The sequence below is a fragment of the Pleurodeles waltl genome, chromosome 7 (assembly GCF_031143425.1).
Source record: "Pleurodeles waltl isolate 20211129_DDA chromosome 7, aPleWal1.hap1.20221129, whole genome shotgun sequence".
NCBI lineage: Eukaryota > Metazoa > Chordata > Amphibia > Caudata > Salamandridae > Pleurodeles > Pleurodeles waltl.
Genome location: NC_090446.1, coordinates 448,372,594 through 448,398,878, shown reverse-complemented (window position 1 = coordinate 448,398,878; position 26,285 = coordinate 448,372,594). Strand labels below are relative to the sequence as shown.

General features: G+C 48.0%; 1 protein-coding gene across 1 annotated transcript in view; it reads left to right on the top strand.

Annotated features, from left to right (window-relative positions):
• The first annotated feature begins 7,210 nt into the window (after positions 1–7,210).
• Positions 7,211–26,285, top strand: part of LOC138304166 (eukaryotic translation initiation factor 3 subunit C-like) — a 349,228-nt gene continuing 330,153 nt past the window's right edge. The window contains exon 1 of the mRNA XM_069243993.1: positions 7,211–7,333. The gene's annotated coding sequence lies outside the window, so the exon portion shown is untranslated. The remainder of the gene's footprint in view (positions 7,334–26,285) is intronic.

The window sequence follows — 26,285 nt, the reverse complement described above, 5'->3', positions numbered from 1 at the left end:
CGGTAGGCGGTCAAAGACCGCTGCGCAATCCTGCATTGGTTAACATTGGACCCTACGGGTCCCAGGAGCCAATGACGATGTACGCCGGCGGTGACGGTATGCACCGCCGCGGACGTGACCCCCATTTTCTGTCTGTTCACTCACTTGTTACCAGAACTTCAACAGGAGAGGACATACACTGCAAGTGCTGCTGTGACCTCAGTCTGGAAGCGACAATGGCTCATGTGTCTGGGGAATGGGCCCCTGCCTTCACTTCGGAGGAGTTGGAGAAGTTAGTGGATGGGGTCCTCCCCCAGTACACGCTACTCTACGGTCATCCAGACAAGCAGGTGAGTACACTGTGAGCATGCTGTATGGGCAATGCCTGTTTGGAGTGGTGTGGATGGAAGATACGGGGGGACTGAGGCCTGCATGAGCGGACGGTGAGTGTATGTGCGTTAGGGCAAGGGTGGGAACGTGGGTCAATGAATGTGACGGTCCGGACGGTTAAAGATTTTCCTTTTTCCCCTGTACTATTCCTCTAGGCCAGCGCCCACCAGAAGAAGGATATTTGGCATGCCATCGCCAAGGACGTCCGGACCCTGGGGGTCCACCACAGACAGAGGACCCACTGCCGGAAAAGATGGGAGGACATTCGCCGCTGGAGCAAGAAGACGGCGGAGGCCCAGCTGGGGACGGCCTCCCAACGTGGGAGGGGTGCCCGTCGCACCATGACCCCCCTGATGTACCGGATCCTGGCGGTGGCCTATCCGGAGTTGCATGGGCGCTTCAGGGCATCAAAGCAGCCACAAGGGGGTGAGTACAGTCACATCCATCTGACTCTGCGTGTATTAAGAGGTGGTATTAAGAGTGGGGGAGGTGGGCTGTGGGTTCCCCTAGGCCAGGGTGAGTTCTGCTGCCCTCAGTGAGGAGGCTATTGACCTCCTGAGATCCCTCACTGTTGGGCAGCCTACCATTCTGAATGCCATCCAGGGTGTAGAGAGGCAGTTGCAACAAACAAATGCATACCTGGAGGGCATTCATTCTGGCCAGGCAGCCCAACAGAGAGCATTTCAGGCTCTAGCCTCAGCACTGATGGTAGCCATTGTCCTTGTGTCCAGCCTCCCCCCTCCAACCTCATCCACCCAGACCCAATCCCCTGTACCACAGCCTATCCCAAGCACACCATCAGACCAGCATGCGCACACCTCAACACACAAGAGTGGCTCAGGCCACTGAGCCCGCCACCAGCTCCGATGCCACTGACACCGCCGCCAGCATCGATGCCACAGAGATCGCCGCCAGCACGATGCCACTGACCCCGACGCCAGCACTGATGCCACAGAGACCGCCGCCAGCACTGATGCCACAGAGCCCCCTGCCAGCACCCCGCGACATCCTGAGCCAGTGGCACCAACGCAGACATGGCTGCCATCCCCAGTGGTCAGTCGTACGAGGCTGGTGGTCAGTTCTAGGAGTCTGGGCAGCTTGCATGTTGCACCACCGTCAGTGGAGTCTCACATCCACTACCTCAGTCCTTGGCGGGATGAAGCACTCTGGGCACAAAGCCCCCTCCATAACCAGTGGAGAGATACATCCACTACCTCAGTCCTTGGCAGGATGAAGCACTCTGGGCACAAAGCCCCCTCCAGAACCAGTGGAGAAAGGCACCCACTACCTCAGTCCTTGGCAGGATGAAGCACTCTGGGCACAAAGCCCCCTTCAGAACCAGTGAAGAGATACATCCACTACCTCAGTCCTTGGCAGGATGAAGCACTCTGGGCACAAAGCCCCCTCCAGAACCAGTGGAGAGATACATCCACTACCTCAGTCCTTGGCAGGATGAAGCACTCTGGGCACAAAGCCCCCTCCAGAACCAGTGGAGAAAGGCATCCACTACCTCAGTCCTTGGCAGGATGAAGCACTCTGGGCACAAAGCCCCCTCCAGAACCAGTGGAGAGATACATCCACTACCTCAGTCCTTGGCAGGATAAAGCACTCTGGGCACAAAGCTCCCTCCAGAACCAGTGGAGAGATACATCCACTACCTCAGTCCTTGGCAGGAGGAAGCACTCTGGGCACAAAGCCCCCTCCAGAACCAGTGGAGAGATACATCCACTACCTCAGTCCTTGGCAGGATGAAGCACTCTGGGCACAAAGTCCCCTCCAGAACCAGTGGAGAAAGGCATCCACTCCCTCAGTCCTTGGCAGGATGAAGCACTCTGGGCACAAAGCCCCCTCCAGAACCAGTGGAGAGATACATCCACTACCTCAGTCCTTGGCAGGATGAAGCACTCTGGGCTCAAAGCCCCCTCCAGAACCAGTGGAGAAAGGCATCCACTTGAGAGACTGTGGCTTGGCACTCCCCAGGATACAGTAGTGGGCAAACCAGACACTGTAAAGACTTGTGAGACTGTGGCTTGGCACTCCCCAGGATACAGCAGTGGGCAACCCACCCACTGTAAACACTTGTGAGACTGTGGCTTTGCACTCCCCAGGATACAGCAGTGGGCAAACCACCCACTGTAAAGACTTGTGAGAGTGTGGCTTTGCACTCCCCAGGATACAGCAGTGGGCATGGAGCCCCCTCGTGGAGCTGGCGTCGTGCACTCATCCGGCTGAGGTGCCCCCCCCTTCCCTTCCTCCTGAGGTGCCTGTTTCATTTCGATCTGATGCTCCTGCAGTGTTCTCTCCGTTTGAAGTCTGGTATTGAGTGTGGGCCTCGCCCATGCTTTTTGGGCCCAGTGGTCCACGGACTATGAATGGTGCACTATCCGGACATGTGTAGTTGGTGTACATAATTGTATATACTGTATTTCAAGTTTTGACTAATGGATTTTTATTTATTACACTCGTTCAGCTCATTTCCTTTTGTCCTTGCGTTCTTCTGGGGGGAGCTGGGGGGATGTAAATGTAATGTTGCAGCATGTATTTGTGTGTATGTTGTTGTAGGTGAGTGTGTTGCGTGTGTGTGTCGCTCTCTTTTCCCTCCCCCCTCCCCTGTGTTGTAGGTGCAGTACTCACCGTGGTTGTCGTCACCATCTTTCGTGCTCCTGGTAGAGGAGCAGGAATACCATGGCAGGGAGTATTTGGACTTCTGACTCTGTGGCGTCCTGGTTCCTCATGGGGTATGGAGAGGTGAGTGTTTTCCCTTCCAAGTCCTGTTTCTGCCGTGTTTTTGTTTGCTTTGGTTCCGCCCCGGAAAAGGTGGCGGATTGGCCTCTCATAATAATGTGGGCGATACATTGTCTTCTGCCTGACTGTTGGCGGTGACCACCGTGCTGTTTGTTTGTACCGCCGTGGCGGTCAGAGTGTTAAAGTGGCTGTCTATGTTGGTGGTTTCTGCCATGGTCGTGATTCCATTTTTTTTTACCGCCGGCATGTTGGCGGTCTTACCGCCGCTTTAACACCGACCGCCAGGGTTGTCATGAGGGCCTTAGTGCGTCCCAAATGTCACAAAATATCCCAAGGTATCAATACCTCAAATCTCCAAGGTAGCTTGTTACCTCGTGGGTCTGCTCAGTCGGCGGACACAGACGCTAGTCCCCCCGGCTCGTCACTTCACTCGGCTCTTGCTTTTTTTCCGTTACCGCTGTTTTCGCAGCACAGATGCCACAATATGCCATGGCTCTGGCTCCTGGTGCTCCCGGCGCTCGCCTCGTGGATCTCGGCTCCTCCTTTCCGTTTCCAAATCCACTCAGGAAACCTAGTGGAAAGCCCCTTTATGCCCACCCCACCGCCCGTTGACGGGCTCCCGGCTCTGAACCGTTCCATCAGGAGATGCCCTAGGCAGCTGAAGATCTCTGCGGTGAAATGCGAGCGGGACCGAAATTGGCGAGGAGACTTCTGCCAACGGAGAGCCACCCGGGCTGTACACTGCATAGCAAACGAAACGAGATGACGGTACGAGTAGTTCAAGAAGATTCTGGAACTCGCAATTCAAGCAAAAGAAATGAATTACCTGCTGGATCCAGACACTGTGCCGGAATGGGATCAACGAGCAGTCTGCCACTTGGGTAACGCCAACTGCACAATGTCTACTGAGCGTAGACGATCATTTCTGATGTGCATCGACCCGAAGTTGGCTGAATTAGCCCCTAATGAGCTGGGATCCCTGGCGAATCGCATGGTATTTCGGGGATAAATTAATCAAAGATTTAGGGAAGCATGTAGCCACCTTTTCAGAGTTAGACAAGGCCCAGACATCAATAAAAAAGATGTTCAGTGGGGGCCTTTTTGTCAGGGTTGGATGCTACAGAGGCCAGGCCGTGGATTTTACTAGGTCTCTGGAGCATATCCCCAATGAGGACGAAGTAATTCCTATGCCACGTCCGGATTTTACCCTACCCAATCACGAAGAGGTTGGAGGCATGGCTTTAGAGGCTCCAATTGAGGAAGTTTCAAAGGTCCAGATGGCACAACCACAGGTGAGAGTCATTATCTTTTTAGAGATGATTCTACAGGGAAGGCTAAAGGGGCATATTACAGCTTGGGAACGCATTTCTCAGGACCTGTGGGTATTGCAAATGGTCCGAGGATTCAGACTACAGTTTTACTCCTCACATCATCAGAAAGTTCCTCCAAATCCCATTCATTTTTCCCAAACAGAGAGACATCAGTCAAGGGACTTTTTTGCCAGAAAGCCATAGTCACAATGAACCCACATCCCTCAGGGTTTGTCAGTACACTCTTCTTAGTGCAGAAGAAAGGCGGGGTCTCATGTCAATCGTCTGGAGCTCCTAGCTGGAGCGTTTGCAATTCGATCTCTTTCTCCACGCAAAGTGAGTTGTTGTATCCTGCTTCGTATGGATAACTTTTCAGCGGTTTTATATATCAATCTCCTGGGCGATACCAGATCATGAGTTCTTGTGGAGATAGCCAAGGAATTCTGACAATTTTGTCTCCAGCATCATATTTCGGTGACAGCAGAGTATATCCCGGGATGCGCCAATCTGGTGGCGGACTGGAACACTTGTTTCTTGAAGGATGGCAGCGATAGGAAACTCAATACGCAGATTTTTCACAGCCTGAACCAATTTTGGGATCCTTGTTCAGTAGACCTATTTGCATTGAGACTGAATACACAGCTGCCATGGTTTTTCAGTTGGAGACTGGATCTCCTCACAGCGGGATCAGATGCCTTCCTCCAATCCTGTTGGATGGGGCTGCTGTATGCATTTCCCCTGTTTTCCATGATTCAGAGAGTACTTTCTCAGGTGAGGAGACAGGTAGCCGAAATCATTTTAGTGATGCCGCTTTTGAAGCCTCAACTGTGGTTTCCTGTGGCAATGGCAATGTCTTGTGCACAACCGATTTGCATCCCTTTCGAACCCTCTCTGCTTCTGGATCCAGCGGGGGTGCCTCATCCTTTGATTGTCCCTCATGGCGTGGAGACTTTCCAGCGACTATGGCAAATGCCAGGAGTTTCAGACAATGCAATGTTTTTCTTGTCCCAATCCTGGGCCCCTTCCACACATAAACGATATAAATCATCTTGGAAAAGATGGGTCTGTTGGTATGGTGAACAACATATCAATCCCATAGGAGTGAACATTTATTTGATTGTTAACTTTTTGTCAGAATTAGCTTCCCTTGGTTTGGCTTATTGAACCGTTAATAATATCAGGTCCGTGGTTTATGCAGGACATCCCCATTTGGAGGGTAAGCCTGTAGGTGAACATCCATTAGTATGCAAGTTGCTACGGGCATCAGAATGGTTAGACCTCCTAAGCCTAGATATTCTTCTTTATGGGACGTAGATGTCGTCTTACGTTTTTTAGAGAGACTGTCCTTGTAATGAGGACCTGTCTTGCAAACAGTTGCCTGCAAAGCTTTATTTGATTTCATTACATTATAGAGTCCTTTTGGCCCAGTATCTGCAGCATCTTTAGCCAGATGGGTCAGATGGATGTTAGTGGAGGCTGGGATTGACATTTCCAAATTCGGAGCACACTTTGTTCGTGGAATTATGGCCTTGAAGGGGTTTTGTACAGTTTCTCGTTAAGGGGACATAATGGCAGCGGAAGACTGATCTTCGGATTCTACCTTCAAAGTATTTTATCATAAACCTTTTGTTGATGTGGCATCTACAGTGGTTGTTCAGCTTTGAACTAGCATAATCCGAAGCCTCCGGTCCTGACATAGAATGAAAAAATGTCTAGCTTGCGAGTCAATTTTTTTTAATTCTATTAAGGATATGGAGGTGAGGATTATCCTGCCCATAAAATAAAAGACAATGCATATTTGTATGAATAAATATCTGTATCTATACATAAAACTGTAATGAGCTTTTTGATATACTCACCCGTTGATCCATTTGGGTCAGAACAAGTATTATTTGTATGTTTTCCGTTTGTCCTAGGTTCCGACAATAAAGATACATTAATGATCAAGAGAATCTGAGAAGTTTTCAGCTCTTGGTTTGTGCCCTGTTGGCAGAAGTCGGTTGGAGAGGTCTATGGTTCACTCACTCCTTCGTTTGGATTCCTAAGGAAAGGCATATGATTGGATGCCAATATGGACTGCAGGTGAATCTTATAGTTTTTATGTTTAAGGTTTTTTGATTAGCTGCTGTTTATTCTTCAGTAAAGAAAGTGAAGCATGATCCTCGCCTCGGTGTCCTTAATAGAATTGAAATTTCGTGACACTGAACTAGAAAATGTTTTATTTTCACTGTAGTCGGGTGCGTGTCGGTTTCAACAGTCCTACTTCTATGTCGATGACCTGTCTGTTTTGGGGTTTAAGTCCGACTACGTTTTATATGTAACTTACTGTACACATGGATTTGATATTTTCCAATGTTTTCTTTTTAGACGTTACACATTTAACACCACCCAGTGTGCTCGTATTATGACAGCCATCGAGCATTCGCTGCACATTGCTTTCTTCTCGATGATTTCCCTTTAGGTTCATATGTTATCTACAGATAACCGTTATATTACATAACTCAGTGGCTTTCCAGGGCTAGATATCTATAGGCCTCTGAGCCTGGCAATTCTCAGCAAGACACATGCCTCTCAAACTTCACGGTCTCACGTAATTCTCTGAAACCATATGCCGCTCTAACTCAGAACAAACCACTTCTCCCAGAGGTTCCTGAGAGTTGTCGTAAACCAGTCATAAGGCGCGCGTAGATTGCAACTGGGATTTATAGTCCACTTGCTGTCCCATCTACACACTCTCTCGTGGCCCCTTTCTTGCTAATGGACTTCAACTACCGGCATGCCTCTTGGGTGGATTCTGCTGCCATTTTATGTAGGAAGCAGCGGCGCGTGCGCACCGTGAGTTCTGTGCCTCCGACTTCAAATTCTTTTTCTTTCTCGTGGTCACCGGCGTCAGAGGGAGAACCTAGGAGGTAAGAGAAAAATGATCCTGTGGTGCTGGGAGTGTATAACGGTGGACGAGAGAGTGTTTATAGAGAGCCGCTAGAGGATGGTGATAGGGGGAAATAGGAAATGGGATAAAGTAAGAGGCAGCTGATCTGCAAAACAGAAAATATAATGAGGGCGGCGGGTACATGGGTAAGAACGGCACACCTCCTGCGCTGCGTTTTTACTTTCAATCGATCGCGATTACCTTTCCCCACCGGTTACAACCCCGCTTCTCTGCGCCAGAACAATATGCTTGCTCACAACGTCGGTCTCTCACTTCTATAGCAATAGCCCGTTTTAAAACTAAAACGGTACACATTTCTTCCTAGTTTTTGTTTTCTTTGCTTTTTTTTCGCTCTGTAGGGTTTTAAAGAAACACCCTATAATCTGTTGTTGCATCTCGGATACAGGGATGTGAAGATATAGTTCACCCACATCACCTGTCACAACTGTCAAAGTGGATTGCTGCAGCGTTCTATGTAACGAGGGGAAAAAGGGAAACCAGAAAAGGGTCGGAAATCAAAAGGCAACTTTTAATGGTACAGTGTAAACAATGATGAGACATAGAAACATTCAGCCACCCATTCATTTTGTTCCAACTATACTACCACCAAACTATATGCACTGGTGTCCACCGTAATGATACATTTTATGTCCGTGGATAATGGCCTTTAGGTAGGGGGCATTGGTTATGTTATTTTTTAAATTGAAAACGTTTTCTTGTACGTCTCTCCATTGTGTTCCTGGTCTTTGCATAGAAGCTGCCCAAGAGATCCCATAACAGTTTCAAAATGTTGAATGGACTTTGAGTACTATCCGTACCGCCCCCTAAATTACAACAATTACTCCTTATAAACATGCTGTGATGCCAGATTGCTCACCTTCACCGGAAATTCTTTTGTAATTACTTCTGCTGTTAACTCGCAGCGAAAATACTCAACTTGATCTCTGAACAAGTTGCAGTTGTCAAGAGTCCGTACCAGCCCATTGCTTTCCAATCCCGAGCAGACTTGTTGAAGAATCTCATAAAGTTCTTGAGAGTCTTTGGGGAAGACAAGTATATGTCATCTTGAAACAGTCTAACATTATTGTCCATGTCATTAAGTTAATAGCTTGCTGAATAACCAAAGTCGCTAACACCAGACCAAACCGCATCCATTCTTACTTAAAGAAGCCAAATAATATGATGAAGGCAATCAGCAGTTCCGACTCCTCCCCTAGTTCATCCTGTTGATATGCGTGGCACAGGGCACTCAAATACAGCTGCTACATCAAGTAGAGAAATTAGTCCAGCCACTTTCAGCAATGGATGTTCGATGACAGCGTTTCAGTTCAGCGCTGTGAGATCTACACCCATACAGAGACTTCTGTGGGGTTATGTGGGTCTTCCTTAAAACTACAGACTATACCCAGGACTGACTCTTCAATTATTTATTTAGATAGTAGATCCTGAAGTAGTTCTTGTACGTCCTTCCATGTGCATACTGGGACACCTTTCAGTCTCTATTTTACAGGTATGGAACCTTGCATTAATTTGATATAGTGCACAAATCATGCTCGTCGAAGTTCTTGAACACATTTTGAACTCAACTCTTCCTCTTGAACGGCCACCACTGGGTCAGAAACATTGGTGTTTACAACAACGTCTGGTTCCTCCAACACTGTCCACAAGCATCGTGGTATGCTGCATAAATTTTGATGGATGCACTTTTACCTCTGAAGCTCGATTTGAAGAAATAACCATTGTACTTGATTGTCTTTCTATTGGAGATTACTGCCTTGATGGCTGGGTTAGAGACCCATCTCAAGACGGAAATTTTAAATACAAATTTCCTGTGTTATTTTGTACTGTGATCGAGTATACCATCACTCTTCACTCCTGATTCACTACTTGCATGGTGCACAGTGGTGGTTTTAATTTTTCTTCATCCAGATTGTTTTTTTAATTCTTACACAAATAAGATCATAGTTGGTGGCTTAGTAGATCCATGTTCCTAAATTCGTCCATATTTTGGTTGGTGACAATTAAATTACTTAGCAAAAATAGCCCATGCGCCCACAAGTCTGACTAGAGGCTGGACAGTACTTATAATACGCAGACTGTGAGCTGCTGCCACAACTGAAGGAGGACTATTCCCATAAGGTTCTGTCTAGTTGACTACACTACACATTTCAATGGTTTTGTTGACAGGTTTATCTTCATTGACCTCTTACACCCGTGAAACTGAATGGCAATTACTTTTGGGGATTTGATCACTTCGTCCAGTGTGAGATCTTCAATAACTCGCAGCTTCTCCTGGATGTGTGTGTTATTAGTTTTGACCATGAGTTGGTCACGTATCTCGTGAGTTGAGTCTCTGAAATTGCAGATGGTCGACAGTCCCCTCAGTGCTGTAACCAACTCATCAAAAGATTTGTCTTTGTCTCTGCTAGTGTAGGAGAGATAGTGCTAAAGTTGTTGCATATTGTAGGTTTGAACCTATTTTCGGGCCTCAGTAAACCCTCTTTAAAGTCATCAGTCTTCACCTTCAGATGCTTCAGCTTTCATCAATGTGTGGAAAATGTCCTCGACCTCTGGTCCCAAGCAGTGCCGAAGGATGCCCTTTCTGCATTCCACGAACATCTTATTGATAATGGCAAGAGACATGTTTGGAACTCTTCTCGCTAAAATTTCCGAGGACTAGGAGGAGCTCTCATATTTTGCAAAAATGTATGTGGAGAATCAAACTGTGTGATAAGAGTTAGTGGGGAGGCAAGTAACAAGGGGTTGATGGCACCAGATGCAGGTAAGGTTGGAAAAAGGTAGAATTAAAGATATTTCGTAGGAAGGGAGCAGTTTGTACAAATGTACGTACAGACAACTAGTACTGAGGATCAGAGTAAAAAAAAATGCTTGATCTGTGGAAATGGTGCCCTGATCAAAATGTAGCTTTGGATACCTGGGCAAGGCGTCTACTCTGCATGAAGTGTCAAGGCTCCTTTGATGTACGGCACAAAGGACTGTTGGCTGTCTGGTGTTCCAGCCTCTGGCAGGAGTGCTGGATTGGTGACTAGAAAAAGGCTTGTTGCTGTGTGGAGCGATTAAGGAACAGCAAGGTGCCTGACACGCTTCACCAACCACTGTGTGGGCTGGCTGGGAACTCACACGTCATCAGTGGGGACCAAGGTGGTCAGGAATCCATTCCTCAGTTACAGCAGCGTGATCCTGTTCTTGTCACCAAAATTTGCTTCTTTTGCAACTCAGAAACAGGTGTGTGTAGAGAGAGAAATGTATTAACCTTTGGTGTCAGAGAGGGATCTTCCAAAAATGCCTGTTGTATTATAACTGTCAAAGTATAATGCTGCGACTTTCTATAGAACATATCAAGTTGCTTGGAACGGGGATGGGCAGGAAAGGGAGAGAAGTGTGGAAATAAAAAGATAAGCCGGTAAGGGCACATTGTACACAATTAAAAAACATAATAGGATGAACAGTAAATACAACAACTGTATTAACTCCATGAGGCCAAGCTTGTCACTACTGTGCGTTATGCTGATCTCTGTTTACATAAGGTAGATGGCTTGAATTCTGAGTTGTGTGATTTAGGTCCCTGTCTTGAGCTACCAGAAAACACTGTTCTGGCTTGGTCTCAGCCACTGCTCTATTTGTATGGATGAGAGCCATTAAAACGTCAGCCCTTCATGCAGGCTACTTGAGTGAGTCTTGCTTGTACATCTACGTGTAACTCCAGCCTATTGCACAGGTTTAAAGGGTGAGGCTCACTTACCTAAGGATCCCTCGCCAAAGCTTTATAATAATCTTAGTAGTTGTAACTAATAAGGATATTTATTATGTCACAGGAAATGTCATCACAAAGCTTTTGTCATTGTCATAAAAGAATCACTTGAAGGATACAAACATAAAAAAATAACAAAAATCCAACATAAATGTGAAATGGTTACATTTAGTACCAAAGCCTCACTAAACAAAACTAGGTATACTTGTATCCAGATACCTAATGAGACTTATTATTGTGCCAAAGTATAGATCCGTGGTATTATGTGTCCAGCGTGGCTCTTCCCATCAGCCAAAGGAGCTGGAAGAGGGGGTCCTCCTGTTGGGGGTGGGTAAGGTATTCCCACCTTTAGTCCTTCTCCAGCCTATCTGCACACGGCTGAAGTCTGAGTAAAGTCAGATCCAGAGTTCTGGTTTTAGCCTTTCTAACCTCGTGTGAGATTAAGGTTGGATCGAGAGATCAATGCATGCCTCTGAATGTGTGAGTCATACTTGTGGTGAAGGTGACTAGACGTGCATGCATTTCCTAACCTCTGGAGACTGCCCCACACCTTGCACCTCATTAATTTAGGAAAAGAGACTTGGCTTTTTTCCAGTAGACCGAGTAAAAGATCACATCACTATGTAGGGTTGAGCCAGATCTGTTAGGTTTCCAAGGTGCAGATAAAAAAAAAAAATAATAACTACTGGAAGACTGTAGGAAGTTGGCTCTGTATGTGCTATTTCAAAGTAAGGAATAGCATGCACAGAGTCCAAGGGTTCCCCTTAGAGGTAAAATAGTGGTAAAAATAGATAATACTAATGCTCTATTTTGTGGTAGTGTGGTCGAGCAGTAGGCTTATCCACGGAGTAGTGTTAAGCATTTGTTGTACATACACACAGGCAATAAATGAGGAACACACACTCGGAGACAAATCCAGCCAATAGGTTTTGTTATAGAAAAATATCTTTTCTTAGTTTATTTTAAGAACCACAGGTTCAAATTTTACATGTAATATCTCATTTGAAAGGTATTGCAGGTAAGTACTCTAGGAACTTTGAATCATTACTTTAGCATGTATACCTTTTACATAAAACACAATAAGCTGTTTTAAAAGTGGACACTTAGTGCAATTTTCACAGTTCCTGGGGGAGGTAAAGTTTTGTTAGATTTCACAGGTAAGTAAGTCACTTACAGGTTTCAGTTTTTGGTCCAAGGTAGCCCACTGTTGGGGGTTCAGAGCAACCCCAAAGTTATCACACCAGCAGCTCAGGGCCGGTCAGGTGCAAAGGTCAAAGAGGTGCCCAAAACACATAGGCTATAATGGAGAGAAGGGGGTGCCCCGGTTCCAGTCTGCCAGCAGGTAAGTACCCGCGTCTTCGTAGGGCAGACCAGGGGGGTTTTGTAGGGCACCGGGGGGGACACAAGTCCACACAGAAAGTACACCCTCAGCAGCGCGGGGACGGCCGGGTGCAGTGTGCAAACAAGCGTCGGGTTTCCTTTAGTTTTCAATGGGAGACCAAGGGGTCTCTTCAACGATGCAGGCAGGCAAGGGGGGGGCTCCTCGGGGTAGCCACCACCTGGGCAAGGGAGAGGGCCTCCTGGGGGTCACTCCTGCACAGAAGTTCCGTTTCTTTAGGGGCTGGGGGCTGCGGGTGCAGGGTCTTTCCCAGCCGTCTGGAAATGGAGTTCAGACAGTCGTGGTCAGGGGGAGCCTGGGGATTCCCTCTGCAGGCGTCGCTGTGGGGGCTCAGGGGGGACAACTTTGGTTACTCAGTCATAGAGTCGCCGGAGGGTCCTCCCTGAGTTGGTTGTTTTCCACCAGTCGAGTCGGGGTCGCCGGGTGCAGTGTTGCAAGTCTCACGCTTCTTGCGGGGAGTTGCAGGGGTCTTTAAATCTGCTCCTTGTAACAAAGTTGCAGTTCTTTTGGAGCAGTGCCGCTGTCCTCGGGAGTTTCTTGTCTTTTTCGAAGCAGGGCAGTCCTCAGAGGATTCAGAGGTCGCTGGTCCCTTGGAAAGCGTCGCTGGAGCAGGTTTCTTTGGAAGGCAGGAGACAGGCCGGTAAGTCTGGGGCCAAGGCAGTTGGTGTCTTCTGTTCTTCCTCTGCAGGGGTTTGTCAGCTCAGCAGTCCTTCTTCTTGTTAGTTGCAGGAATCTGTTTTTCTAGGTTCAGGGGAGCCCTTAAATACTAAATTTAAGGGCGTGTTTAGGTCTGGGGGGTTAGTAGCCAATGGCTACTAGCCCTGAGGGTGGGTACACCCTCTTTGTGCCTCCTCCCAAGGGGAGGGGGTCACATCCCTAATCCTATTGGGGGAATCCTCCATCTGCAAGATGGAGGATTTCTAAAAGTTGGAGTCACTTCAGCTCAGGACACCTTAGGGGCTGTCCTGACTGGCCAGTGACTCCTCCTTGTTGTTCTCTTTGTTTCCTCCAGCCTTGCCGCCAAAAGTGGGGGCCGTGGCCGGAGGGGGCGGGCAACTCCACTAACCTGGAGTGTCCTGCGGTGCTGTGACAAAGGGGTGAGCCTTTGAGGCTCACCGCCAGGTGTTACAGCTCCTGCCTGGGGGAGGTGTTAGCATCTCCACCCAGTGCAGGCTTTGTTACTGGCCTCAGAGTGACAAAGGCACTCTCCCCATGGGGCCAGCAACATGTCTCTAGTGTGGCAGGCTGCTGGAACCAGTCAGCCTACACAGATAGTCGGTTAGGTTTCAGGGGGCACCTCTAAGGTGCCCTCTGTGGTGTATTTTACAATAAAATGTACACTGGCATCAGTGTGCATTTATTGTGCTGAGAAGTTTGATACCAAACTTCCCAGTTTTCAGTGTAGCCATTATGGTGCTGTGGAGTTCGTGTTTGACAGACTCCCAGACCATATACTCTTATGGCTACCCTGCACTTACAATGTCTAAGGTTTTGCTTAGACACTGTAGGGGCACAGTGCTCATGCACTGGTACCCTCACCTATGGTATAGTGCACCCTGCCTTAGGGCTGTAAGGCCTGCTAGAGGGGTGTCTTACCTATACTGCATAGGCAGTGAGAGGCTGGCATGGCACCCTGAGGGGAGTGCCATGTCGACTTACTCATTTTGTTCTCACTAGCACACACAAGCTGGTAAGCAGTGTGTCTGTGCTGAGTGAGGGGTCTCTAGGGTGGCATAATACATGCTGCAGCCCTTAGAGACCTTCCCTGGCATCAGGGCCCTTGGTACCAGAGGTACCAGTTACAAGGGACTTATCTGGATGCCAGGGTGTGCCAATTGTGGAATCAAAAGTACAGGTTAGGGAAAGAACACTGGTGCTGGGGCCTGGTTAGCAGGCCTCAGCACACTTTCAATTCAAAACATAGCATCAGCAAAGGCAAAAAGTCAGGGGGTAACCATGCCAAGGAGGCATTTCCTTACACAACCCCCTCCCCCCCCCCACCCCCCCCAAACGAAAGAGGATGAGACTAACCTTTCCCAACAGAGTCTTCATTTTCTAAGTGGAAGAACCTGGAAAGGCCATCTGCATTGGCATGGGCAGTCCCAGGTCTGTGTTCCACTATAAAGTCCATTCCCTGTAGGGAGATGGACCACCTCAACAGTTTTGGATTTTCACCTTTCATTTTCATCAGCCATCTGAGAGGTCTGTGGTCAGTTTGAACTAGGAAGTGAGTACCAAAGAGGTATGGTCTCAACTTCTTCAGGGACCAAACCACAGCAAAGGCCTCCCTCTCAATGGCACTCCAACGCTGCTCCCTGGGGAGTATCCTCCTGCTAATGAAAGCAACAGGCTGGTCAAGGCCATCATCATTTGTTTGGGACAAAACTGCCCCTATCCCATGTTCAGAGGCATCTGTTTGCACAATGAATTGCTTGGAGTAATCTGGAGCTTTTAGAACTGGTGCTGTGCACATAGCTTGCTTCAGGGTGTCAAAGGCCTGTTGGCATTCTACAGTCCAGTTTACTTTCTTGGGCATTTTCTTGGAGGTGAGTTCTGTGAGGGCTGTCACAATGGATCCATATCCCTTCACAAACCTCCTATAGTACCCAGTCAAGCCAAGGAATGCCCTGACTTGAGTCTGGGTTTTTGGAGCTGCCCAGTCCAGAATAGTCTGGATCTTAGGCTGGAGTGGCTGAACTTGGCCTCCACCTACAAGGTGTCCCAAGTAAACCACAGTTTCCTGCCCTATCTGGCATTTGGATGCCTTGATAGAGAGGCCTGCAGATTGCAGAGCCTTCAAAACCTTCTTCAGGTGGACCAGGTGGTCCTGCCAGGTGGAGCTGAAGACAGCAATATCAAGATAAGCTGCACTAAAGGATTCCAACCCAGCAAGGACTTGATTCACCAACCTTTGGAAGGTGGCAGGGGCATTCTTTAAACCAAAGGGCATAACAGTGAACTGATAATGCCCATCCGGTGTGGAGAATGCTGTCTTTTCTTATGCTCCAGGGGCCATTTTGATTTGCCAGTACCCTGCTATTAAGTCAAAGGTACTTAAGAATTTGGCAGCCCCTAATTTGTCTATTAGCTCATCAGCTCTAGGAATGGGATGGGCATCTGTCTTGATGACAGAGTTGAGACCTCTGTAGTCCACACAAAACCTCATCTCTCTCTTTCCTTCTTTGGTGTGAGGTTTGGGGACTAAGACCACTGGGCTAGCCCAGGGGCTGTCAGAGTACTCAATTACTCCCAATTCCAGCATCTTGTGGACTTCCACCTTGATGCTTTCCTTAACTTGGTCAGACTGTCTAAATATTTTGTTTTTGACAGGCATGCTGTCTCCTGTGTCCACATCATGGGTACACAGGTGTGTCTGACCAGGGGTTAGGGAAAAGAGTTCAGCAAACTGCTGCAGGACCTTCCTACAGTCAGACTGCTGTTGGCTAGAGAGGGTGTCTGAGTAGATCACTCCATCTACTGAGCCATCTTTAGGGTCTGATGAGAGGAGATCAGGGAGAGGTTCACTCTCAGCTTCCTGGTCCTCATCTGTCACCATCAACAGATTTACATCAGCCCTGTCATGGAAGAGCTTAAGGCGGTTTACATGGATCACCCTCTTGGGGCTCCTGCTTGTGCCCAGGTCCACCAGGTAGGTGACCTGACTCTTCCTTTCTAGTACTGGGTAAGGGCCACTCCATTTGTCCTGGAGTGCCCTGGGAGCCACAGGCTCCAGAACCCAGACTTTCTGCCCTGGTTGAAATTCAACCAGTGCAGCCTTTTGGTCATACCACAACTTCTGGAGTTGTTGGTTGGCCTCAAGGTTTTTACTTGCCTTTTCCATGTACTCTGCCATTCTTGAGCGAAGGCCAAGTACATAGTCCACTATGTCTTGTTTAGGCTCATGAAGAGGTCTCTCCCAGCCTTCTTTAACAAGAGCAAGTGGTCCCCTTACAGGGTGGCCAAACAGAAGTTCAAAGGGTGAGAATCCTACTCCCTTCTGAGGCACCTCTCTGTAAGCGAAAAGCAGCCATGGCAAGAGGACATCCCATCTCCTTTTGAGTTTCTCTGGGAGCCCCATGATCATGCCCTTTAATGTCTTGTTGAATCTCTCAACAAGGCCATTAGTTTGTGGATGATATGGTGTAGTGAATTTATAAGTCACCCCTCATTCATTCCACATGTGTTTTAGGTATGCTGACATGAAGTTGGTAACTCGGTCAGACACCACCTCCTTAGGGAAGCCCACTCTGGTAAAGATACCAATGAGGGCCTTGGCTACTGCAGGGGCAGTAGTTGACCTAAGGGGAATAGCTTCAGGATACCTAGTAGCATGATCCACTACTACTAGGATGTACATATTTCCTGAGGCTGTGGGAGGTTCTAGCGGACCAACTATGTCCACACCCACTCTTTCAAAGGGGACCCCCACCACTGGAAGTGGAATGAGGGGGGCCTTTGGATGCCCACCTGTCTTACCACTGGCTTGACAGGTGGGGCAGGAGAGGCAAAACTCCTTAACCTTCTGGGACATATTGGGCCAGTAGAAGTGGTTGACTAACCTCTCCCACGTCTTGGTTTGTCCCAAATGCCCAGCAAGGGGAATATCATGGGCTAAGGTCAGGATAAACTCTCTGAAACTGTGAGGCACTACCACTCTCCTAGTGGCACCAGGTTTGGGATCTCTTGCCTCAGTGTACAGGAGTCCATCTTCCCAATAGACCCTATGTGTTCCATTTTTCTTGCCTTTGGACTCTTCAGGAGCTTGCTGCCTAAGGCCTTCAAGAGAGGGACAGGTTTCTTGTCCCTTACACAACTCTTCCCTTGAGGGTCCCCCTGGGCCTAAGAGCTCAACCTGATAAGGTTCCAGTTCCATAGGCTCAGTTCCCTCAGAGGGCAGAACTTCTTCCTGAGAAGAGAGGTTCTCTTTTTGGTGTTGTGTTGCAGCTGGTTTCCCAGCTGACTTTCCTTTCCTCTTGGTAGGCTGGGCCATTTTTCCAGACTCCAGCTCTACTTTTTCACCCTGTGCCTTGCACTGTGCCCTAGTCTTGACACACACCAGTTCAGGGATACCCAGCATGGCTGCATGGGTTTTTAGTTCTACCTCAGCCCATGCTGAGGACTCCAGGTCGTTTCCAAGCAAACAGTCTACTGGGATATTTGAGGAGACCACCACCTGTTTCATGCCATTGACCCCTCCCCACTCTAAAGTTACCATTGCCATGGGATGTACTTTAGTTTGATTGTCAGCATTGGTGACTGGATAAGTTTGTCCAGTCAGGTATTGGCCAGGGGAAACCAGTTTCTCTGTCACCATGGTGACACTGGCACCTGTATCCCTCAGGCCCTCTACACTTGTCCCATTAATTAAGAGCTGCTGCCTGTATTTTTGCATGTTAGGGGGCCAGGCAGCCAGTGTGGCTAAATCCACCCCACCCTCAGAGACTAATGTAGCTTCAGTGTGACACCTGATTTGCTCTGGGCACACTGTTGATCCCACTTGGAGACTGGCCATTCCAGTTTTAGCTGGATGGGAGTTAGAAGTGGTATCTTTCTTGGGACAGGCCTTGTCTCCAGTTTGGTGTCCAGACTGACTACAGCTACGACACCAGGCCTTTTTGGGATCAAAGTTTTTACCCTTGTACCCAGAATTGTTTTGTGAAGAGGCTCTGGGCCCACCCTCCTGTGCAGGTTTTTGGGGGCCTGTAGAAGACTCTTTACTATTTTTGTTTTTGGCTGTCTCACCACCTTTCCCCTGGGGAGGTTTTGTGACCCCTTTCTTTTGGTCACCCCCTGTGGAAGTTTTGGACACCCTAGTCTTGACCCAATGGTCCGCCTTCTTTCCCAATTCTTGGGGAGAAATTGGTCCTAGGTCCACCAGATGCTGATGCAGTTTATCATTGAAACAATTACTTAACAGGTGTTCTTTCACAAATAAATTGTACAGCCCATCATAATCACTTACACCACTGCCTTGAATCCAACCATCTAGTGTTTTTACTGAGTAGTCTACAAAGTCAACCCAGGTCTGGCTCGAGGATTTTTGAGCCCCCCTGAATCTAATCCTATACTCCTCAGTGGAGAATCCAAAGCCCTCAATCAGGGTACCCTTCATGAGGTCATAAGATTCTGCATCTTTTCCAGAGAGTGTGAGGAGTCTATCCCTACACTTTCCTGTGAACATTTCCCAAAGGAGAGCACCCCAGTGAGATTTGTTCACTTTTCTGGTTACACAAGCCCTCTCAAAAGCTGTGAACCATTTGGTGATGTCATCACCATCTTCATATTTTGTTACAATCCCTTTGGGGATTTTCAACATGTCAGGAGAATCTCTGACCCTATTTATGTTGCTGCCACCATTGATGGGTCCTAGGCCCATCTCTTGTCTTTCCCTTTCTATGGCTAGGATCTGTCTTTCCAAAGCCAATGTTTTGGCCATCCTGGCTAACTGGATGTCCTCTTCACTGGAGTTATCCTCAGTGATTTCAGAGGTGCTGGTCCCTCCTGTGAGGGAGCCAGCATCTCTGACTATTATTGTTGGAGTCAGGGCTTGAGAGGCCCTGTTCTCCCTAGATAGGACTGGTGGGGGGGAATCACCCTCCAAGTCACTATCATCATCCTCTGTGTTGCCATCCACAGAGGGGTTAGCTCTATCATACTCTGCCAACAGCTCCTGGAGCTGTAGTTTGGTAGGTCTGGAGCCCATTGTTATTTTTCTTATTGTACAGAGTGACCTTAGCTCTTTCATCTGGAGATGGAGGTAAGGTGTGGTGTCGAGTTCCACCACATTCATATCTGTACTAGACATTATTCTTCTAAAAGTTGGAATACTTTTTAAGAAACTAAAACTAGTTCTAGAATCTAATTCAAACTTTTACCAAACTTTTAAACTTCTAAAAGCAATGCTAACAGGGACTAACACAAGGCCCTAGCAGGACTTTAAAGAATTTAGGAAAATTTCAAATTGCAAAAATCAATTTCTATTGACAATTTTTGGAATTTGTCGTGTGATCAGGTATTGGCTGAGTAGTCCAGCAAATGCAAAGTCTAGTACCCCACCGCTGATCCACCAATGTAGGAAGTTGACTCTATATGTGCTATTTCAAAGTAAGGAATAGCATGCACAGAGTCCAAGGGTTCCCCTGAGCACCCTGCCTTAGGGCTGTAAGGCCTGCTAGAGGGGTGTCTTACCTATACTGCATAGGCAGTGAGAGGCTGGCATGGCACCCTGAGGGGAGTGCCATGTCGACTTACTCATTTTGTTCTCACTAGCACACACAAGCTGGTAAGCAGTGTGTCTGTGCTGAGTGAGGGGTCTCTAGGGTGGCATAATACATGCTGCAGCCCTTAGAGACCTTCCCTGGCATCAGGGCCCTTGGTACCAGAGGTACCAGTTACAAGGGACTTATCTGGATGCCAGGGTGTGCCAATTGTGGAATCAAAAGTACAGGTTAGGGAAAGAACACTGGTGCTGGGGCCTGGTTAGCAGGCCTCAGCACACTTTCAATTCAAAACATAGCATCAGCAAAGGCAAAAAGTCAGGGGGTAACCATGCCAAGGAGGCATTTCCTTACACAACCCCCTCCCCCCCCCCCCCCCCCCCCCAAACGAAAGAGGATGAGACTAACCTTTCCCAACAGAGTCTTCATTTTCTAAGTGGAAGAACCTGGAAAGGCCATCTGCATTGGCATGGGCAGTCCCAGGTCTGTGTTCCACTATAAAGTCCATTCCCTGTAGGGAGATGGACCACCTCAACAGTTTTGGATTTTCACCTTTCATTTTCATCAGCCATCTGAGAGGTCTGTGGTCAGTTTGAACTAGGAAGTGAGTACCAAAGCGGTATGGTCTCAACTTCTTCAGGGACCAAACCACAGCAAAGGCCTCCCTCTCAATGGCACTCCAACGCTGCTCCCTGGGGAGTATCCTCCTGCTAATGAAAGCAACAGGCTGGTCAAGGCCATCATCATTTGTTTGGGACAAAACTGCCCCTATCCCATGTTCAGAGGCATCTGTTTGCACAATGAATTGCTTGGAGTAATCTGGAGCTTTTAGAACTGGTGCTGTGCACATAGCTTGCTTCAGGGTGTCAAAGGCCTGTTGGCATTCTACAGTCCAGTTTACTTTCTTGGGCATTTTCTTGGAGGTGAGTTCTGTGAGGGCTGTCACAATGGATCCATATCCCTTCACAAACCTCCTATAGTACCCAGTCAAGCCAAGGAATGCCCTGACTTGAGTCTGGGTTTTTGGAGCTGCCCAGTCCAGAATAGTCTGGATCTTAGGCTGGAGTGGCTGAACTTGGCCTCCACCTACAAGGTGTCCCAAGTAAACCACAGTTTCCTGCCCTATCTGGCATTTGGATGCCTTGATAGAGAGGCCTGCAGATTGCAGAGCCTTCAAAACCTTCTTCAGGTGGACCAGGTGGTCCTGCCAGGTGGAGCTGAAGACAGCAATATCAAGATAAGCTGCACTAAAGGATTCCAACCCAGCAAGGACTTGATTCACCAACCTTTGGAAGGTGGCAGGGGCATTCTTTAAACCAAAGGGCATAACAGTGAACTGATAATGCCCATCCGGTGTGGAGAATGCTGTCTTTTCTTATGCTCCAGGGGCCATTTTGATTTGCCAGTACCCTGCTATTAAGTCAAAGGTACTTAAGAATTTGGCAGCCCCTAATTTGTCTATTAGCTCATCAGCTCTAGGAATGGGATGGGCATCTGTCTTGATGACAGAGTTGAGACCTCTGTAGTCCACACAAAACCTCATCTCTCTCTTTCCTTCTTTGGTGTGAGGTTTGGGGACTAAGACCACTGGGCTAGCCCAGGGGCTGTCAGAGTACTCAATTACTCCCAATTCCAGCATCTTGTGGACTTCCACCTTGATGCTTTCCTTAACTTGGTCAGACTGTCTAAATATTTTGTTTTTGACAGGCATGCTGTCTCCTGTGTCCACATCATGGGTACACAGGTGTGTCTGACCAGGGGTTAGGGAAAAGAGTTCAGCAAACTGCTGCAGGACCTTCCTACAGTCAGACTGCTGTTGGCTAGAGAGGGTGTCTGAGTAGATCACTCCATCTACTGAGCCATCTTTAGGGTCTGATGAGAGGAGATCAGGGAGAGGTTCACTCTCAGCTTCCTGGTCCTCATCTGTCACCATCAACAGATTTACATCAGCCCTGTCATGGAAGAGCTTAAGGCGGTTTACATGGATCACCCTCTTGGGGCTCCTGCTTGTGCCCAGGTCCACCAGGTAGGTGACCTGACTCTTCCTTTCTAGTACTGGGTAAGGGCCACTCCATTTGTCCTGGAGTGCCCTGGGAGCCACAGGCTCCAGAACCCAGACTTTCTGCCCTGGTTGAAATTCAACCAGTGCAGCCTTTTGGTCATACCACAACTTCTGGAGTTGTTGGTTGGCCTCAAGGTTTTTACTTGCCTTTTCCATGTACTCTGCCATTCTTGAGCGAAGGCCAAGTACATAGTCCACTATGTCTTGTTTAGGCTCATGAAGAGGTCTCTCCCAGCCTTCTTTAACAAGAGCAAGTGGTCCCCTTACAGGGTGGCCAAACAGAAGTTCAAAGGGTGAGAATCCTACTCCCTTCTGAGGCACCTCTCTGTAAGCGAAAAGCAGCCATGGCAAGAGGACATCCCATCTCCTTTTGAGTTTCTCTGGGAGCCCCATGATCATGCCCTTTAATGTCTTGTTGAATCTCTCAACAAGGCCATTAGTTTGTGGATGATATGGTGTAGTGAATTTATAAGTCACCCCTCATTCATTCCACATGTGTTTTAGGTATGCTGACATGAAGTTGGTAACTCGGTCAGACACCACCTCCTTAGGGAAGCCCACTCTGGTAAAGATACCAATGAGGGCCTTGGCTACTGCAGGGGCAGTAGTTGACCTAAGGGGAATAGCTTCAGGATACCTAGTAGCATGATCCACTACTACTAGGATGTACATATTTCCTGAGGCTGTGGGAGGTTCTAGCGGACCAACTATGTCCACACCCACTCTTTCAAAGGGGACCCCCACCACTGGAAGTGGAATGAGGGGGGCCTTTGGATGCCCACCTGTCTTACCACTGGCTTGACAGGTGGGGCAGGAGAGGCAAAACTCCTTAACCTTCTGGGACATATTGGGCCAGTAGAAGTGGTTGACTAACCTCTCCCACGTCTTGGTTTGTCCCAAATGCCCAGCAAGGGGAATATCATGGGCTAAGGTCAGGATAAACTCTCTGAAACTGTGAGGCACTACCACTCTCCTAGTGGCACCAGGTTTGGGATCTCTTGCCTCAGTGTACAGGAGTCCATCTTCCCAATAGACCCTATGTGTTCCATTTTTCTTGCCTTTGGACTCTTCAGGAGCTTGCTGCCTAAGGCCTTCAAGAGAGGGACAGGTTTCTTGTCCCTTACACAACTCTTCCCTTGAGGGTCCCCCTGGGCCTAAGAGCTCAACCTGATAAGGTTCCAGTTCCATAGGCTCAGTTCCCTCAGAGGGCAGAACTTCTTCCTGAGAAGAGAGGTTCTCTTTTTGGTGTTGTGTTGCAGCTGGTTTCCCAGCTGACTTTCCTTTCCTCTTGGTAGGCTGGGCCATTTTTCCAGACTCCAGCTCTACTTTTTCACCCTGTGCCTTGCACTGTGCCCTAGTCTTGACACACACCAGTTCAGGGATACCCAGCATGGCTGCATGGGTTTTTAGTTCTACCTCAGCCCATGCTGAGGACTCCAGGTCGTTTCCAAGCAAACAGTCTACTGGGATATTTGAGGAGACCACCACCTGTTTCATGCCATTGACCCCTCCCCACTCTAAAGTTACCATTGCCATGGGATGTACTTTAGTTTGATTGTCAGCATTGGTGACTGGATAAGTTTGTCCAGTCAGGTATTGGCCAGGGGAAACCAGTTTCTCTGTCACCATGGTGACACTGGCACCTGTATCCCTCAGGCCCTCTACACTTGTCCCATTAATTAAGAGCTGCTGCCTGTATTTTTGCATGTTAGGGGGCCAGGCAGCCAGTGTGGCTAAATCCACCCCACCCTCAGAGACTAATGTAGCTTCAGTGTGACACCTGATTTGCTCTGGGCACACTGTTGATCCCACTTGGAGACTGGCCATTCCAGTTTTAGCTGGATGGGAGTTAGAAGTGGTATCTTTCTTGGGACAGGCCTTGTCTCCAGTTTGGTGTCCAGACTGACTACAGCTACGACACCAGGCCTTTTTGGGATCAAAGTTTTTACCCTTGTACCCAGAATTGTTTTGTGAAGAGGCTCTGGGCCCACCCTCCTGTGCAGGTTTTTGGGGGCCTGTAGAAGACTCTTTACTATTTTTGTTTTTGGCTGTCTCACCACCTTTCCCCTGGGGAGGTTTTGTGACCCCTTTCTTTTGGTCACCCCCTGTGGAAGTTTTGGACACCCTAGTCTTGACCCAATGGTCCGCCTTCTTTCCCAATTCTTGGGGAGAAATTGGTCCTAGGTCCACCAGATGCTGATGCAGTTTATCATTGAAACAATTACTTAACAGGTGTTCTTTCACAAATAAATTGTACAGCCCATCATAATCACTTACACCACTGCCTTGAATCCAACCATCTAGTGTTTTTACTGAGTAGTCTACAAAGTCAACCCAGGTCTGGCTCGAGGATTTTTGAGCCCCCCTGAATCTAATCCTATACTCCTCAGTGGAGAATCCAAAGCCCTCAATCAGGGTACCCTTCATGAGGTCATAAGATTCTGCATCTTTTCCAGAGAGTGTGAGGAGTCTATCCCTACACTTTCCTGTGAACATTTCCCAAAGGAGAGCACCCCAGTGAGATTTGTTCACTTTTCTGGTTACACAAGCCCTCTCAAAAGCTGTGAACCATTTGGTGATGTCATCACCATCTTCATATTTTGTTACAATCCCTTTGGGGATTTTCAACATGTCAGGAGAATCTCTGACCCTATTTATGTTGCTGCCACCATTGATGGGTCCTAGGCCCATCTCTTGTCTTTCCCTTTCTATGGCTAGGATCTGTCTTTCCAAAGCCAATGTTTTGGCCATCCTGGCTAACTGGATGTCCTCTTCACTGGAGTTATCCTCAGTGATTTCAGAGGTGCTGGTCCCTCCTGTGAGGGAGCCAGCATCTCTGACTATTATTGTTGGAGTCAGGGCTTGAGAGGCCCTGTTCTCCCTAGATAGGACTGGTGGGGGGGAATCACCCTCCAAGTCACTATCATCATCCTCTGTGTTGCCATCCACAGAGGGGTTAGCTCTATCATACTCTGCCAACAGCTCCTGGAGCTGTAGTTTGGTAGGTCTGGAGCCCATTGTTATTTTTCTTATTGTACAGAGTGACCTTAGCTCTTTCATCTGGAGATGGAGGTAAGGTGTGGTGTCGAGTTCCACCACATTCATATCTGTACTAGACATTATTCTTCTAAAAGTTGGAATACTTTTTAAGAAACTAAAACTAGTTCTAGAATCTAATTCAAACTTTTACCAAACTTTTAAACTTCTAAAAGCAATGCTAACAGGGACTAACACAAGGCCCTAGCAGGACTTTAAAGAATTTAGGAAAATTTCAAATTGCAAAAATCAATTTCTATTGACAATTTTTGGAATTTGTCGTGTGATCAGGTATTGGCTGAGTAGTCCAGCAAATGCAAAGTCTAGTACCCCACCGCTGATCCACCAATGTAGGAAGTTGACTCTATATGTGCTATTTCAAAGTAAGGAATAGCATGCACAGAGTCCAAGGGTTCCCCTTAGAGGTAAAATAGTGGTAAAAAGAGATAATACTAATGCTCTATTTTGTGGTAGTGTGGTCGAGCAGTAGGCTTATCCAAGGAGTAGTGTTAAGCATTTGTTGTACATACACACAGGCAATAAATGAGGAACACACACTCCGAGACAAATCCAGCCAATAGGTTTTGTTATAGAAAAATATATTTTCTTAGTTTATTTTAAGAACCACAGGTTCAAATTTTACATGTAATATCTCATTTGAAAGGTATTGCAGGTAAGTACTCTAGGAACTTTGAATCATTACTTTAGCATGTATACTTTTTACATGAAACACAATAAGCTGTTTTAAAAGTGGGCACTTAGTGCAATTTTCACAGTTCCTTGGGGAGGTAAAGTTTTGTTAGATTTCACAGGTAAGTAAGTCACTTACAGGTTTCAGTTTTTGGTCCAAGATAGCCCACCGTTGGGGGTTCAGAGCAACCTTAAAGTTATCACACCAGCAGCTCAGGGCCGGTCAGGTGCAAAGGTCAAAGAGGTGCCCAAAACACATAGGCTATAATGGAGAGAAGGGGGTGCCCCGGTTCCAGTCTGCCAGCAGGTAAGTACCCGCGTCTTCGGAGGGCAGACCAGGGGGGTTTTGTAGGGCACCGGGGGGGGACACAAGTCCACACAGAAAGTACACCCTCAGGTGCGTGGGGGCGGCCGGGTGCAGTGTGCAAACAAGCGTCGGGTTTCCTTTAGTTTTCAATGGGAGACCAAGGGGTCTCTTCAACGATGCAGGCAGGCAAGGGGGGGGCTCCTCGGGGTAGCCACCACCTGGGCAAGGGAGAGGGCCTCCTGGGGGTCACTCCTGCACAGAAGTTCCGTTTCTTTAGGGGCTGGGGGCTGCGGGTGCAGGGTCTTTCCCAGCCGTCTGGAAATGGAGTTCAGACAGTCGTGGTCAGGGGGAGCCTGGGGATTCCCTCTGCAGGCATCGCTGTGGGGGCTCAGGGGGGACAACTTTGGTTACTCAGTCGTAGAGTCGCCGGAGGGTCCTCCCTGAGTTGG